This window comes from Octodon degus, unplaced genomic scaffold (assembly GCF_000260255.1).
Source record: "Octodon degus isolate 3935 unplaced genomic scaffold, OctDeg1.0 scaffold00019, whole genome shotgun sequence".
NCBI classification, from domain to species: Eukaryota; Metazoa; Chordata; class Mammalia; order Rodentia; family Octodontidae; genus Octodon; species Octodon degus.
This window is the reverse complement of record NW_004524595.1, coordinates 17,824,850-17,843,095: the sequence shown is the minus strand read 5'-3', so window position 1 is coordinate 17,843,095 and position 18,246 is coordinate 17,824,850. Positions and strand designations below refer to the sequence as shown.

Sequence of the window (18,246 nt, the reverse complement as noted above, 5' to 3'; positions counted from 1 at the left end):
AGGATCACCACATGATTGAGGCCAGTCTGGGCTACAAAGTGAGTTCAAGGCCAGCCTGTACTGAATAGTGAAACCATGACTCAAGAAATAAATCCAGACTGAAGCTTGGAATGTTTGGCTGTAGGCCCTATCTCAGATATCTACCCTCAACTAGCATGTCAATGTGCCTTTAGAAAAATAAAATTAATCACATAAATGAGTTTTATAGCAAATTTTCAGAGCCCTCAGTTAAGACAACAGAAGCTTACTGTAGCTTCCTTTAAAATGCAGCTCTAGTTGGTTCCAGGGAGAGACCTTCAGTGTTACCCTGGTGGAGCAGGATGGGCTCTTGGGTTGGGGACATATGTAACATACCAACTTACTGTGACCTAGGAAAGGCTGCCAAGGATGTCTTCAATAAAATATATGGGTTTGGCATGGTCAAAATAGACCTGAAAACCAAGTCTTGTAGTGGAGTTGAGTTTTCTACTTCAGGTCATGCTTATATGAACACAGGTAAAGCATCAGGCAACCTAGAGACCAAATATAAGGTCTGTAATTATGGACTTACATTTACCCAGAAGTGGAACACAGACAATACCCCTGGGACAGATATCTCTTTGGAGAATAAGTTGGTGGAAGGTTTAAAACTGAGTCTGGACACTATATTTGTACCGAATACAGGAAAGAAGAGTGGGAAATTGAAGGCTTCCTATAAACTGTGTTGTTTCAGTGTTTGCAGTAATGTTGATATAGATTTTTCTTTCTTTTTTTTAGAATTTCTTTCTTTTTTTTAAATTTTATTTATTTGTGTGTGTGTATGTGTGTGTGTGTGTGTGTGTGTGTGTATGTGTGTGGCCAGCTCAGCCCACCAAGGGGAGGGGCTGGCTGGCATGTGGTGCTGGGGGATTGAACCGTGTTCCCTGTGCTTTGCTAAGCTTGTTCTAAGTAGGTGCGTTAGACCACTGAGCCATCTCTCTAGCCCGATATAGATTTTTCTGGACCAACATTCTATGACTGGGCTGTGTTGGTCTTTGAAGGTTGCCTTGCTAGCTATCAGATGAGTTTGACACAACCAAATCCAAGCTGTCTCAGAATAATTTTGCTCTGGGTTACAAGGCTGCAGACTTTCTTTCAGCTGCGTACTCATGTGAATGATGACACTGAATTTGGAGGTTCTATCTACCAGAAAGTTATTGAAAAGATCGTCAATAAACTAACTTGCATGGACAGCTGGCAGCAACAACACCTATTTTGGCATCTCTGCTAAATACAAGCTGGATTGTAGAACTTCTCTATCTGCTAAAGTAACTAATGCCTGCCCAATTGGACTGGGTTATGCAGACCCTTCAACCAGGAGTGAAACCGACTCTGTCTGCTTTAACCCATGGGAAGAACTTCAATGCTAAAGGTCATGAGGTTGGGCTGGGATTTGAACTGGAAGCTTAATGTAGTTTTGATTAAAGCCTTAGATTTATCCCTGCAAGGGAAGAGAAATGAACCCACTATGTTTTGGCCTTAAAATTCTGTGAAATTTTAAAAGTGTGAACTTTTTATTCTTCCAAAGAATTGTAATCCTCCTCACACCAAATTGAAGAGATTGCAAGTCCATCCTTCAGGTGTTTCTTGAAAGCGGACCTGGAAATTGCCATGTTTGTGCCACATCCATTGGAATTCATTGGTGTTAATTTAAGTGTGTTCCCCAGTGACCATGTAGTGTCACGTTAAAGGAAATGACCTGAACCCCAGTTCATACATTGTGTCCTGCATGTCCCACATAATTTTTTCATGATGTTTTAATATATTGGTCTCTGTGCTATATAGTGTAATCTTCAGTTTTGTATCAGAGTAAAATAAAATAAACCCATCACACTTGGAAAAAACAAACAAACAACAACAACAAAATGCAGCTCTACTCCTGGGCCATTGCAGCAGGTCCCTACCCACTGGAATGGCATAACCGTGGTAAGTGGTGAGTGCTCCCACAACCACAGCATTTTCACCATTTGGGCTGCTATAACAAAAATATCACAGACTGAGTGGCTTAAGCAACAAACATTTCTTTCTCACAGTCCTGCAGACCATGATTTCTATATCAAGGTTGTGGAGGATTTGGACTCTTGTGAGGGCTCCAACTCCTAGTTCACCAACGGCTGTTTTCTGGCCATGTTCTCCCATAGAAGAACGCATAATGCAGCTCTCTGGAGTCTCACTTATATGGGCGCTCATCCCACTAATGAGAGCTCTACCCTCATGATCTACTCAGTTTCCCAAAGCCCCACCTCTTGACACCAAGACCCAAAGGGTTTTGCGGGGACCCAAGTGTTCAGTCCATAACAGCCTGTCAGGGTTCTTCATGCTCACATGTTCTGAGGGGCTGGAGTAATTTATTTTTATTTATTTATTTATTTATTTATTTATTTATTTAACCGGGGATTGAACTCAGACCCTTGAGCTTGCCAGGGAAGTGCTTATTCTACTGAGCCATTTCCCCCCTGAAGGGCTGGAATGTGTAAAGCTCTTAAAGTTCAGGCTCTTCAAGAAAATATTCTGGGGAAGTTGGCTGATTAGAAGGAAAAAAGCACGAGAGGGTGTAGAGAAGGGCAGGTAGAGCTGTGACGTATTTTCATTCATTGTTTGGCACACAGTAGGCACTCAGTGGACACCTGGTTGTCAGGTGATGCAGGATTTCATATTCCATATAACTGGTGCTTTTCCTTTATTAACGGTCAGCTCATTTTCAAGCCTACATTTCTCTGTGGAAGAAAGCATCGCTTTATTTTGTCACTTGAAATAATGGTAGGCATTGTGGCTGCAGGAGCAGCCGCAATGGAATGAAACAGAATTATCACAAGTGAGCTTTGTTGTGTGGATGTGGAAAAGTAATAAGTTGCTTTATCCGTTGATGACTGCCATGAGTATGAGGCCACCCTGGGCTACATAGTGAGTTAAAGACTAGCCTGAATTACAGGGTGAGACCCTGTCTCAAAACAAAACAAACAAAAGTATCAAAATAGTTACAAAAAGGGGGTATATGAATATGATGACATATCCTATCATTAATGGATTCTTTTTAGTTCGTGAAATTTTAAAAAAATATATATTGCAGCTTGGGCTCATATGTTTCTTTGTTCCTTGAAATGTTCTGATGCTGATTATATCCTGTTCCTCGATCCTCATTGTAAGTTTAAAAGCTTGTCATCCCCTGGAATTTCTTTGTTAAAACTGAAGGGAGGATTTTCAATAATTGAGCCTTTTTTGAGGCCCCTGATTATCTTTTTTCATTTGCTAACTAGTGGTCATGACTGTTCCTTTTTTTCCCTTCTGGTTTTCTATTGCCTTTCTCCCGTCTGGCAGGTTATAACTCGCTTCAGCATTTTACTTCTTGATTTTTTTTCTCCTTGCAAACTCTTTTATTTCTAAGCATATAATACTTGCCTGGAACTTTTTAATTGCAGTCTATTTGAACACAAATGGCTTCTGAACTTTTTATTTTTCACATTTCTGCAATGATAATAAGTAATAGAGTCAAATTTAACTAAAGATTATCTAAAGTTCCCTAGAGCAGAACGTAGAATAATAAAGCATTTCATTAGTTTTCACACCCACACTAGGAAGCTCACTCATGAGAATTCTTTTTCATTCCGTTGCCACTGCTCTATATTCACATGGTCGACCGTTATTTCAAAAGTACAAAAATAAAGTGATAATTTCTAACTCTCTGAAGCAGACTTCCTTTCTGACCAGGGGACCTCAGGGTGCTGCTTTGATCTTGAGATGAATTCAGTCTCTGAAGTTTGTGACAATGCAGAGGATAAAAGTGTGATTTCCTAGTTATGGAACCAGGAAAGAGGACCCTCGGGAACTGGAAAGAATGGGGAAGGGGACACCACCGAGAGGCCCTAAGGGGATGAGAGAGGCCCTAACTCTGAAATCAAACAGGACCCAGAGGCTCACACCAAAATATTCTCAATGTCACGATGCACAAGATCATGGAGCACATAGACAATCAGGAAAAAAAAACCCTCAATAATTCTCATGGGAAAATAACAACGAACAGATTTTAACTCTAAGATTATCCAGATGTCAGAATTAACATAGTTAAGGCAGTTATTAACTATGATATATTAAGCAAGGGCAAGCGCTACTGAATGAAGAAAAAGGTGGAAGTTCTCATCAAATATATAAAAATTTTAAGATGAAACAAAGCTTTTATGATAAATGAAATAATATAATAATGGAAGTAAAAATCCCCTGGAGCAGATTCATAGAAATACTGAGATACAGTAGTCAAGGAACTTGAAAATAGAATTACCCATAAAAAATTTAAAATTAAAAATATTAAATACTTATATATGGAAAGAAAGATCTCAAATCAAAATAGAAAAAGAAGAGTAAATTAAACTGACAGTAACCAGAAAGAATAAAGAACAGAAGGGAATGAAATTGAACCTGAGAGAGTAATAAAGAAAATAATTGAAAGCAAAGGTATTCTTTGAAAATATAAATAAAATATATATTGAATTCAGGGAAGGGGAAAAGAAGGGAGAGAGAGATACACACAGAGAGAGAATAACCAATATTAGAAACAATAAAAACAAAAAAGGACTATTGCCATATACATAAAAGTTAACAAGGTATAGGGGTAAGGAGACGTAGGCAGAAAAAGGATAGACTAAGGGCCTCATTAGGTTTTCTGGCTAATCATGACCAGAAAAAGTTAAAAATTTATTGGAGGGAGCAATTAACAAGGGAAGGAGAGGTGAAAAGCAGAGCCTGAGGAGGCCAGACGCACTGTCAAAATAACCACCCCTCTCCACCTCCAGTACAATGCAGAGAAGACAGAAGGAGAGGGAGACCACCTACCTTGAAGGAAAAACTCTTATTTATTGTATAAAATTTATAAATTTATTTAGTATTTAAATATTTAGTATATAAATTAGTGTATAAAGTATAAAGCATGCATATTCTGTATATTTTGTTTGGCATATAAAATGTTTAAATAAATATATATAAAATATATTTTGCATTATATATTTATATCTCCCAACCTAGGGTCTCTACCTTGCTGCAGTAGATAGTGTGCATCACCTTAATCCTTAATCAGTAACTGTAAGTGGCCTTTCTAGAAGGCTCTTCCTAGCCAACCTATAGATCTCAGAGACAAGGCCCTGGCAAGGCCCAATGGGGAAGAAGTCAAACAAAGCCCTCGAAGGGAATGTAAGTGTAGGCAGTGGTGCCTGGGTTAGAGTTCTGTGGCCTGGGAACTATCCAGGACAGCTCAGGGAGCCAATCAGGCTGTGACAAGTTCTAAGTATCTGCCTAAGTAAGACAGGCCCCCCAAAAACCTAATGAAAGAGGCCAGAGACAGAGGACCCATGGATAGCCCTCTTTCTGAAGCCTCTTGCCCCCTCTTTGGGGCAGCTTATTGCTTCTGCTTTTTTCCCCTCACAAATAAATTGTCTTTCTTTTTTAAACTCAGTCTCTCTAACTCATCATTGTTGCCAGGTATTTGATGTCAGTTAGGTGCTTATCCCAGCAGTGCTCACTGCAGATGCGGCAAAGGAACCACTATAAATAACCCTACAACACTGTGTCTACGTATTCAACACCACCTTGGAACAGAACAATTCTTTATAAGACATGCACTGCCAAAAAGTACCCAAGAAGAAATAGATAATCTTAGTAATTTTACATTGATTAAAGAAAAGCATGTTTCACCCAGCAAGGAAAAGTTGGAAGCATAGATGACTAGTGGGTTATTCCAAATACTTAAGGAAGAAATAATACCTAGTCCCCAAATCTCTGCTCATTGTTTTTTTTTTTTTGTTTTTTTTGTTTTTTTGTTTTTTTTTCCTGGTGGAACCAGGGATTGAACTCAGGCCCTTGTGCCTGACAGGGAAGTTCTTATTCTTCTGAGCCATCTCACCAGCTCCTGGCTACTCTGCTCATTCTGGGAGGTCAATATCACTTGAGAAGAAGCCTGGGGAAGAGGAGGAGGAAAAGAAGTTACAGCTTAACATCCTCTGTGAACATAAACACAAAACTCTTCAACAACATATTAATCACGCAAATCCAAGTGTATCTAAAAATAATACTGTATCACTATCCATGGGGAAGAGTAGCCCAGGAACACAAGGTTGTTTCTATACAGGAGTAACATGAGCAGATTTCTTTAGGGTGAGGGAACTAATGGTTACTCTGATCATAGAGGCAGTTTCACAAGCCCATGTATATTTTTTTGAAACTCAGAGAAGCTCCACACACAATGTTAATTTTACTGAATTTAAATTGACTTCAATTACATTCAAAATTATTCTTGTAAGTTCCTTAAGTAAACTCAAGGGACAAGACTCATACCACAGGCTGGGATTACCGGGGTACCTTTCTGGAGAGCTGAGGCCTATGAAATTCTGGAGAAACTTTTCTGCAACAAGTCTCAGTCTGGCTCCAGTCAACTGTTCCCTGCAATAATCCCTAATGCTATGCACACTGTATTATAGGTAAGATTATCCAATATGAGTAATAGAAGTACAAGGAACTTTGTTCTTTTCTGTAATGTGATGGTACTAAGGAGCAAAGAAGATAGAAAAGCTTAAAAAACTAAAAATGGCAAAACACCTGACAAAGGGGGAAATATAAAATAAGTATAAATTCACCTTATTGCTTGCAAGTGTCATGTGCGAAATGGGAACTCGTACACCGGGTATTGAGCAGAGACCTGGACAACATCTTCATCTCTTTTGACATTCCCAAATTTTTCTTTGGCAAATTCTTACTGCATTTAAGAGATTACTGCTAGAATCCGATTTTCTTTTTCTCTGCTTCTTTGTTCTTTCCCTCTTTCTTTTTGAGACAGGGTCTCACTATGTATCACACGTTGGCCTTGAACTCACTATGTAACTCAAGCTGTGCTTGAACTTGCCATGATCCTCCTCCCTCAGCCTCCTGATGGCTGGGATTATGTGTGCACTACCACAGCTAGCTGGAAGCTGATTCATTTGGGAGGAAAGAGTCCAATCATATTGGAACTTGGAAGACAGAAAACCTTTTTCCTGATAGAGAGCTATTTGCAGTTAAACTTATGGTTATTCTCTTTTCAGTTAAATATATATATATATATTTTTTTTCAGTATTGTGACTGAATACAGAGCCTTCCAATGGAGTTACATTCTCAACACTTCTTTGTTGTTAATTTTGAGACAAGATTTGATGAAGTCACTAAGTTGACAAGGCTGGACTTGACTTTGCAACCCTTTTGCCTCAGCCTCTCAAGAGGTGCTACTGATGGTACAGTTAGAAAAAAAGGAGTCGAGTCACTCCCTTCCCTTCCTTCAAGTATAAATGCCACACCACCCTAACGACTATCCACACTTCCATAATCCTTAAAATGGGGAAGTTGTATGAGCCACTTTCCTTCTCTTCATTCAGCCATAAACAGATCATCACCCTAGCAATTAGCCAGGGTTAAGGTTAGAAGGTTGCCCAGATGCTGACATTAGTGAGAGAGATGGTGAGAGGCACCTTAGATCAGCAGTATTGGAAGCCTGAGTTATTTTCTTTTTCCCCTTCTCTCTCAAGTCCTTTTTTCCTCCACTTTTTTTTCCCTTCACCATTCTCCCTGTTTCTGCCATCATCCTGTGATCTTCAATAAATGTAGCTACTTGCTACAGGGTGTATGCTTGGCAATTCTTTCCTTGTTTTACAGAGAACCTGGACCACTTTTGGCCCACTCAACTTTAACATCTGGTGAGCCAGCCGGGAGGACTCTACCAAATTTTGGGGGACCTCACCAGAGATTGGAGGCATCAGCAGCCCAGAAACCTCACTGGACATCGAAGGTGTCCCAGAGTTCTTTTTGAGACTTCAGCAGAAGAGGTCAACCAGATGATTCAGCCAGCAAGGAAGGCAACTCTCTGCTCTGTGAGAAGATCCCCTCTCCTCCCCATTTTTGAATGAAAAATGGGTTCCTGGGAGAGGCGGGCCAACTGCCACACAGAAAAGGCTAGACTGTGGAACAAAAGGCTTTTACTCTTCTTCTTCTTCTTCTTCTTCTTCTTCTTCTTCTTCTTCTTCTTCTTCTTCTTCTTCTTCTTCTTCTTCTTCTTCTTCTTCTTCTTCGTTTGTTTGTTTGGCAGAACTGGGGATTGAACTCAGACCCTTGCGCTTGCCAGGGATGCCCTTATTCTACTGAGCCATCTCCCCTGCCCCTAAGGCTTTTATTCTTTATGGGGACATGTGGGGTCCTTCTAATCAGTTGGGCTTATTTCAGTTGCCCATCTGCACAATGTGGAAAGTCTGCCTTGGGGGCTGTAGCACAGGCCTCGGCAGGGAGGGGCGTACGCTGAGTGGAGCAAGAAACAGGCTGCTGGGACAGGGCAGGAGGCCCAGGGTAGGCAAATGCTTTGGGACAGCTGCCCATAGCAGAGGACCAGGATATATGAACTGGCCTGCCCCTGAAACATTTGCTTCACTCTGTGGAGTGCTTGGTAGCTCGCCCCGCACACAGGTAGCCCTCTGTTCATGCTGAGTGCATTTGTGATTCCCATGGGTCATGAGTGCTTCCTCTCCATAGACGTTAGTAATTTTTCTTCTCCTTTGCTGATTCCTCCTTCCTCTCAGGCATTCATGTATGAGATTGTTCCATTTGTTTAGTTGTTGGCTCAGGATGACTTGAAGAAAACAGGGTTAAGAGGTACAGTGTCTTCTCACACAGGAAGAGAGAACTGATTTATGTAAATCTCCCTCCCAAAGGAGCCTCTTTCTCTGTGCTAAGGCCCTGGTAGCAGTGCAGCTGAGTAGCTGGCACATTTCCTTTGGGTCCCAAAGCCTGCTAGATTACAGTTGCTGCTTCCTGAGGTAGCTTGCTGATACTGTTTTCTCTCTATTTTACTCAGTTTTGCTTTTATCGTGATAACTATGACTTTAAGTTTATACTGCTGTCTGAAAGGGCATAATACCTGACTTTTATTTTGAGATTCTGTCACTACATATATATGTTTTATGGCTTAATCTAGTGAGTAGACTTTTGTCTAGGGATAGATCTTATTCCCTTTTAATTAGCTAAGGGACATTCAGCCAGTAAAATATCCCATTCATGGGCCCTTCAACTAGATGAGTTGTCTTTGTAGGAGAAATCCACTGGATCCAAGGAATTCAGCCTAACCAGGTTAAACTCATGGCTTTAAGATAAACTTCTGCCAGGTTAAACCCCTGGAAGGAAATGCCCTGCTAGGTTAGGAGGGTTTAGCCTGACCCGGGTAAAGCTCTGGGAGACTAAGCCTGGATCCTAATTTTTGTTCCTCCTATCTACAGATGGGAAAACCACTACCTATTCCTTCTGAGTCCCTGGTCAGATGTCTTCTTGACCATTGGAACAAGTTCTACATGAAAATCCTTCAAAGAGATCATCCTATGTTCCCATGTAATAAAAATGGCATATGTACTTTTTGCTTAGGAAAATGAGACATGGCCATCTCTTGGCACCCTAAAATTTATAATGGCATATTTCAATCATAGCTTTACAGTAAGGAACAAAACAAATGATTAGAGGTACCTTATATTCAAGCTTTTATGGCCTTCTATGAATAGGCCTGGTCTATACAAGGCACCATCAATCAAGCACTGATGCTGTCAGTTCCTCCTTCCCATAGACCACCTCCTCCTCATCCTGTCAGTCAGTACACTCAAGTGATAAAGGCCATCTCCTGAGTCCACTCTATACTAGGTCTGGGTCTACTTACCAAAAGGCCTGAAGCTCAGGGAACCCTACATCTGAGTCCAGCACTACTCTACACCTTGGAGAAGAGGTGGACATCAATGGTACAATCCATGTAGTAGTTCCCTTTTCAGGTGTGAATATTAACAGTGTTAGGAGAAATTGAGTAGATCTTCTTGTTGTAACCCACAAAGGAGACAATGAGGCAGAACATCCAAAAAGAAGGTAGCACTTTATTTTAACTGGTACCCAGCGGCACCCTCAGAGTCCAAGAGACAGAGAAGAGCCCCAAGTAAGGGGAGGCACAGTAATTTAAACCCAAAAACCGCAAAACTGCCCATCCAAGCAAGCTGATCACAGAAGCCAATAGCAGATGTTAATGTGGTTAAGGGGGCACATGACCTTTTACAGGATTGGTTGTAGCCCACCTGGAGGAAGCTGGACACAGAGGAGTTACCCCTTTGGACTAGGTGGAGTACAGAACAGGGTGTGTAATCTAGGTATGCAGTCATGCTGACCTTATAAGGACAATGTGGCTGACCGGTTGCCAGGAACACCTGTTTTGCCTTAAGACATTCTCAGAACCAGGGCAGGGGTGAATCAGAGAACCAAGATGGAGTCATTGTAATTAACTAGGGCAAGGGCGAATCAGAGAGCCAAGATGGAGTTACTTGGGGGGGGGGGAGTCCAACTCGGGAAGTTCAAAAAGTCATGGCATCTGTTGAGACTAAATATGGTTATAGGTCTGGAGTGGGCTTGGGAAACAGAAGTCACATTGGAACTCAAGGGTGGGATGGAGGGCTTGGGAAGGAGGAAGTTACATTTTACAGCAGCTGACATGGTTCACTAAGACGGCGCATACAGAACAGGATGGCGGTGCTTTGGTCAGGTTATAACACTTCTGAGGATCCTAAAAAGTTTGCTGATGGTCTCTAAACCCTAACAATGGCTTTCAGTCTGCCCTAAAGAGAGGTCCGACTCATCCTCACTGTATAGCATTTGAAGGAAAAGGATTAAAAAGGTGCAAGGTAGGCCAGTGATGAAGCCTTTGCCACTTCACTATCTAATACTCAGTCAACTGCAGCAGTATTCAGTCTCAGGAAGGGCTGAGTGAAATTATAACACAGGGAGTGAAGAAGCTAAGGAAAAGTTAGGTATCAAGGCCACGTTAATTGATATGCAACAAGGGACATGCAAAGCATGAGGAGTTCAGGTCTATTAGTCAGGGCTCCAGTGAGCATCCACTTGTTTTCATCTTCATCTTGAAGAAGCCCTCCATATGTACACTAATTTAGACTTGGAGTCTAGAAAAGATTAGGTTCTTTTAAGGCAGTACTCCAGCTGGGCCTACGAACCTAAATCAGACCATCAGCTACAGAAATTTATTTGTGTTCAATAACCACACTGAAGTAGGGGACAAATGAGAAATAAGGAAAGGTGACAAGAAAACCAAAAAATTTTAAATTGGACTTGAAATAGAAACTGCGCTTCAGAGTACAGGCCTGGTTTATTCACTTATTTTATTCTCCCAATACAGAAAACCTGGGAAACTCCCTTTCAGCTACAAATTGGCCTGCCCACTCCTTTCTACTTGTAAATGGTCCTCTTTCACTCATGAAGGGACCTCCCTTTGTACATTTTCCATAAGAATAGACCATTATCTCACTAGGAGTGGGTTATTCTCTCTCACCTTGAGGCTAAGATTGAGACCATAGATTGTGGAATTTAACTCCCCAAACACAGAAAAGATCCCCAGTTCCCAACTGTATTGTGCCTAATTTTCTTGAGGGCCTCCAATGCATAGCTCTAAAATGTTTTCTCATGCCTTTATACTGATGTATCCTGAAAATTCTCTGGGGGATCCTAAGATCCAGCCCATGGCAAGACAATCAGAAAATATTGTGCAATACAAGATCTCCAACCTTATAAACCACTTCTTTCATCATTAAGATACAGGAAATACATAGTTAAATGCACCTCTCAAAGGTAAATTTTAAACTGCTTAAGACACCAGAAGACAAAAGAAGACCAGACTTCAAGCTGTGAACCAACTGACAACCTCAAGTTTCTTTTCAGGAAAAATTACATCAGCAATTTTGGTAAACCAGATGGATAAAATAGTTTGTTCCCTGCTCAGTAGACTGTGTGACTGTGAATAGTAGCATTATTATTTAGTCAAGTAGTGTTTACTATGCTTACTAAAATAATAGTTGTGCCTGACTCATAAAAAGACCATTGCAAAATACATGACTGCACTCCGGTATATAAATAATTGTCTTTTTTTAATTTTAAGAGCAGAATATATTTACTGGGGTAAAGAAAACTCCTGTCTGAGAGAAGACTAGGAGGACCTGAGTGGGTTGCCCAGGTATCTGCTGTTTCTAGGGATTTTTATAGCGCAAAACCATGAGGTGAGACAGGTCTAAGGTGGAAAACATGGGAACTCTCACATGAGGTGGGACAAAGCTCTAGTCAACCAATAAGACTACAAGCACCATTGCTCGGGTAAAACTGATTAAATCTAGGACCAAATGGGAAAGTGAATCATGTGGGATGAATATAGAAAAGGAGTTTATTCAGTAGCCAGTAGCAGTAGGATTAGTGGCTCTTCCTGGCTTCCTCAAGGTGATTATTATCCCTGATGCTTATCTTTAGAGAGGCATGCACTTGTTTCATCTTTGGTCTTGAGATCTGGCCCACAGGGTAACATCTGTATCTCTCACAGTTGTGAGGTATCTTGTCTTTTCTGCTGTCTCCTTCGAGGGCCTAGCCCATTTTTACTGCCTATGATATTTCTATCTAATTCAGCTGCCTCCCAAAAAAACCACAGGAAAAGGCAGGTGTATGGTGGAAAGCATGGGAATTCACAAAGTGGATATGAGGTGGGACAAAACTATTGTCTGCCAAGAAGATTACAAGTATAATTGCTCAGGTAAAATTGATTAAATTGGGATTAAATGGCAAAGCAAGTCACTTAGCAAGTGAACATGAATACAGAACAGGGGCTCTTCCTACAGGGGGTTGGATGAGTGTCTCTTCCTGCCTCTTTCAAGGTGATGGATACCTATTTAGAATATCAATTGGTGATGGCTATTCCTAGGGAGGTACGTGGCTGCATTTGTTTAATCTTTGGTCTTGAGGTCTGGCCCACGGCAGGAATGCCTATCTCTCTCACAGCTGCAAAATGGGCAATGACCTGCTCTGGCTTCTTCAACCTAAAAGGAGTCATAGTTGTTGATCAGTAGTCAGAGATACCCTCCAGAGGTTCTATCTAAAGGCCTTCAAGGGACAGCAAACATTTTCATCTTGGGTAGGCAATAGCTTTAGGTCTGTAGGAGACAAGGCCAAAGAAACAATTAAGTATGCATGGGCTAAATAATAACATCAACAGAATAATTGTGAATGTAGTCAGCAAAGATGTCCATCACAAAGAAATAGTAATGACTTTTTATAAGGACCATAAGAGTAAGGTCCAGGGGAGTTTAGTTTCACATATTATTGGTCATCTAACATTTTTTAAAAAATGTATTTGGTACAGGGTCTCACTGCACAGCTCAGTCTCGCAGTGATCCTCCTGTTTTCAAGCTCCCCAGCACCACCATGCCTGTACTCCATGGCCAGCTCAGCATGCCCAGGGGTGGGGTCGGCTTGGCATGTGGTGCCAGGGATCAAATCCTGGTCCCTGCACTTGCCTAAGCAGGCATTTAGTCCACTGAGCTATCTTACCAGCCCTGGTCATCTAATATCTTGAATAGCTATTGAGATATTAGCAAAAGGATCAGGAATGTACACATAACATTTAGTTTTTAAAATTTTATGTGTCTCTCTGTGCTGTTTTTAGAATATTTAATGTCATCCAATTTGAGGATGACCTGTTTACTAATTTTACAGTTTATTAATGAGAGAGACCACTATACACGGTGACACATAAGGCCTGCTGAGCATAGTTAGTTAAGGCCTTGAAATATGTCATATAACCTTTTCTCTAGATAAGATCTGATGGATCCCAGTAAAAGGAATTTAAAACTAATCTAGCATATTTGTTATAGGTTTCACCTATATAGTTATCAGGGGTCTGGTATCCTTTTGGAAAGAACACATTTTTTAAGAAATTGAGCAGGTATTATCAAATCATTAGAGCTGATAGGTAAGTTTAGAAACTGTTTTTAAGGGGTAGCAATTGTAACTCACTGGCTCTTAGAATTCTTTATTGATGGAGTCAGACATTTTGTTGTAAGTTTCTTTAACTTTGGTTATAATTACCACTAAATTTTTGATGACTTATGAAAATCTGATGAATATATTATTATTATTATTATTATTATTATTTACTGTCAAAGATTTTAAGTAATGTAAGTAAAGGCATATTGGCAGATTTTCCAGCTTACAGTTTGTGACAAAATGACATAAGTATTTTATTTATTTATTTATTTATTTATTTATTTATTTATTTGGTGGAACCGGGGATTGAATTCAGGCCCTTACACTTGCCAGGCAAGTGCTTATTCTACTGAGCCAACTCCCTGACCGCTAAGTATTTTATTTTTTATGTATATGTTTTTGAACTCAAAACTTACTGTCTTTGCTTTTAAACTTAAGATTTAGAAATTCACAGAATATTTGTAGTAAGAGAATTGGGAAATGATTTTATCTTTCAGTTTGAAAACAGCTACAAATACCAGCTGAAATCAGGACATTGTTAATATCTACCCATGTTCATGTTAAGTAGAGATGGGGAAGGATGCACAAAGATTAGACATGTAACATATATTTTAAAATGTAGGTTATATTATTTTTTTACTAATCAAAACACACATAATGTATTTGCTATAAAACATTAGGCAATGTTACTTTTGAGAAATATAATCTGAAAAGTCACATGTATATTTACTGTCAGCATGAAATACCAGAGGAGTTACATCAGAAATTAACCAGATGACCTCATGTACTGTTATTGTGGCATATATAGCATTTAGTCAGATTAACCCAATGTCCCATTCAGTGTTCTAGCTATGGCCCCTCAGTGTCAGAAAGGACCCCTGCTGAGGGCTTTCTTTGTTGCTGTTCCAAAGGTAAGGCCTGGTTCCATCCTTAGGCCTGAAGCTATTGGACACTGAGCAGCCAGTGTTTTTAGACTTTTTTTTAACCCTGACAGGATTTTGCCTGTCCTTGGGAACCTATTTTGACCAACGAAATACTCTTTTAAGTTTTTATACATGAACAATTGTATTACATTTGTAAAAACCAGCCTCAGTATATATTATAATATTTAGACAGAATAAAATATCTCCAGGATGAGAGAGCTGGGCTTCTAGACATGACTAAAAAAAAAAAAAAAATGGACGAAGAGAAAGTTATCCCAGTTATAGCTTAAGTAAGTTTTTTTTAATGACTTTTTATTGCGGTATGATTACTGGAAGGAACATGAGGGTTAGAAAAGAAGAAGGAGACCTATACCAATGTCCAGCAGTAGGCTGGGTTTATTCTTCCTCTAGCCATGATTACTCAGGGCTCCTCTGTAGAGATGATAGGTAGGGATAACAGTCTGTACAGAGGGAGGAGGGGCCCTTTAGTCCTGCTGGACTACCTGGGAAGCTGAGTCTGAGCTCTGGGGCCTGCGTCAGAGGCAGTCTGGCTTCCAGTGGCTGCTTTGGCACTCAGGGCATGGCCTGGGCAGCCTCTTAAAGCAGTCCCACTTAAGATGGCCTGACTTTTGACAGTGGTGTCAGATGAACCTGGTCGTTGAACTCTTCTTGGAGGCCAGAGAATCAGACTTAGGGTCTATTTATTTTTGAGGCCGCAACAAAGGCAGCTGTTTCTTTGTTTTTTCTCCCTGGTTTTCTCCCAGTCCTGATTATAGAATAGAAAGGAAGCAGCTTTAGTAAAGTACTAAGTGAGCTATCTGGAGCAAAAGCTATCTTTTATAGCTCTTTTCTAATGTATGGAGCTGATTGGCTAATGAACTTATCTGTAGGAATAGTCTGCCCCTTGATTGAAGTAGGATCTAGGGAAGAATGTTTTACCAGTGCCTCTATTCAACATCCTAAGAAAATAGAGAGATTTTTATCTTTCTCTTGATAAATAGCTGAATATTTACAATAACTAGAAGGCTTGATTTTAGTTCTCCCCCCCCCCCACTGGGAATTGAACTCAGAACCTTGCACTTGCTAAGCAGGCACTTGTGCCACTGAGCTACATCCTTATCCCAGCTTTTGTTCTTCTTAGACCTTCAAGCATATACACTTGAGGGTTGGCCAGATAGCTCAGTGGGTTAAAGAACCTCTTAGGCAGATTCAGGGGTCAGAGGTTTGATTCCTGGCCTGCTGTGCTGGCCCGTCCCTGGGGTGCACTGAGGCAGCGATTGAGACTGGGCATGGTGGCTTGCACCTGTAACCCCAGTGCTTGGGAAGCTGAAAACAGGAGGATCACTACAAGTCTGATCTTTGTAGTAAGACCCTGTAGGCCCTGCACTTAAAAAAAAAAAACCTCAAAAGTATCTCGTACTCCAATCTTCTGCCTGGCTATTAGGCCAGCAGGGGTCTTGGGTAGAGACTGCTTAGGCTCCAGTGGGAACTAGTTGTTCCCCTAGCCATATATCTTCTAGTTGTTTAAAATTAACAATGATTGCACCAGCCCCACTCCCCCGGGTGTGTGAACCGGTCACCGAAACCAGGCACACACCTGTAATCTCAGCCCTAGGGAGGCTAAAAACAGGAGGATCACTATGAGTCCAACCTGTGTAGTGAGACCTTATACCAAATAAATTAAAAAGAAAATTAACAGTGATACTCATCCCCAAATATAATAGCAGCTTGTAATGCTGCTTGTCTCTCATTAAAGGTCAATATTTGATTTAAGATTAACATTACATCTTTTCAGCCTAGCTTAAAGGAATGAGTAAATCCTCTAAAGACATCAATGTACTTATCAGGGTCATCTAAAAATTTTCTAAGATCTGACTTTTTCTGTTTTAGGTCAATGAGAGAAAAAGGCATATGAACTCTAAAATTTCCAAACTGTTCATTTACTTCTTGTAAAGGATTATAAATAATGATCTTTTGTGTGCTTGTCCAGTTTGTTGAGGCTGCTAATGACCAGTCATAACACCTGTGCCTGTATTGTTTGAGCACAATGATTTAGTTTTTCTTTTTGACTCTTTCAGGATTTCCATGGAAAACACTCTATATACATTAAAAATATTTATGTATACAATGTAAGTCAGCTGAAAAGTAAAATTAGTGTCATTAGAGTTAAGGACATGCTTCCACCCAGGTTTCCAGCCATTCAGAATGATGTAAAGACTGGCTTTATAAGTGCAATGCCTATTGTTGTCCATGTTAAACAACTTGGGAATCTTTCTTTTTTCTTTTTTTTTTTTTTGTGTGTGTTTTGCTCTTTGAATGCCTTCAGGGCACTTTTGCATGGCTGGAGTGTTGTGGGGATCGAACTACAGCAAACTGAGGCTGCCAGCATTGTGGAAGCAGCCACTTAAAGAACTGAGCTAGGGCTGGGCCCCCGGAATCTTTCATTGGTCAAATGTAATGTGTTGCTATGACCCAGTTCTCACAGGTCATCTAAAAACAAAATATGCTGTTAAGATAACTAAATGGGCTTAAGAAAACTGTTGGAAAAGACTCTCCTTGGTGAAAAAAGAAGTATCTGCCTAAAAACATTTATTCCAGTCTTTCTTCACTAGTGGGACCCCCATTAACTTCCATACTCTAATGGAAGACACATAATCCCAATAAACATTGCTAAACATATTATTACAATGTGTCTACATTGGTTATCATGAAAAGGTTAAGTTTCCTGTGGGTCAAACAAGCTTTTCATATTAAAAGGTGCTCTCAGCTGATTGTCCCCTAGTGCCTCCTGAACACTGAGCAGGCCGTTGGGACCATGGAGATCTAGACTTCAGAGCACATGTTTGATCACTCCTGGGTAACTGTTACAACTGCTGCAATGCAGAAATGCCCAAGCCCTGTGAACCTGAGTGTGGTTGGAGCTGATGTGCTGGACAGACAGTAGATCCCTCTGCAAAGCTGCAGAACCAAAGACTGTCAGCACAGGGTGGGGGCTGCCTTCCATTGTGAAGTCTGTTATTGGTGCAGCAAGAACCAAAACAGATGTGCAAGAACATTCTGTCATTGACCCTGCAGAGAGAACCATGAAACTTAAATCTTAGTATTTCATTTACAAATACGTTTTCAGCAGGTGAGAGGCGTACATACCAACCACATCTTCAGGACCCAGAAAAAAATGTTTTGACTCAGCAAGCCATAATCCCAGTGAAAGGAGTTCATTTCAGCAGTTACCTGGAAGGACTGATAGCAAGCACAGGATCTTCAGATGCTAATAAAGGCCAAGAACCAATGGAATGTATAATACATAATTAAATTCTGAGATTGAAGAGCTGGCAGCTTCAGCAAGAGGAAACATAAGGACACCAATGGTGGCAATAGCATTTGTAGAAGAATGATAAAGAAAGTTGGTGAACAGCCCCAGGTTTCTTCAAGTTGACAATATATTTATTGATTTTTTTTAAAAAA

At 40.5% G+C, this 18,246-nt stretch overlaps 2 pseudogenes; both read left to right on the top strand.

Moving 5' to 3' along the window:
- Nucleotides 1-320: 320 nt before the first annotated feature.
- On the top strand, nt 321-1,588 carry LOC101592247 (annotated as a pseudogene).
- A 16,008-nt stretch (nt 1,589-17,596) lies between these two features.
- LOC101577243 lies at nt 17,597-18,176 on the top strand (annotated as a pseudogene).
- The last annotated feature ends 70 nt before the right edge of the window (nt 18,177-18,246 follow it).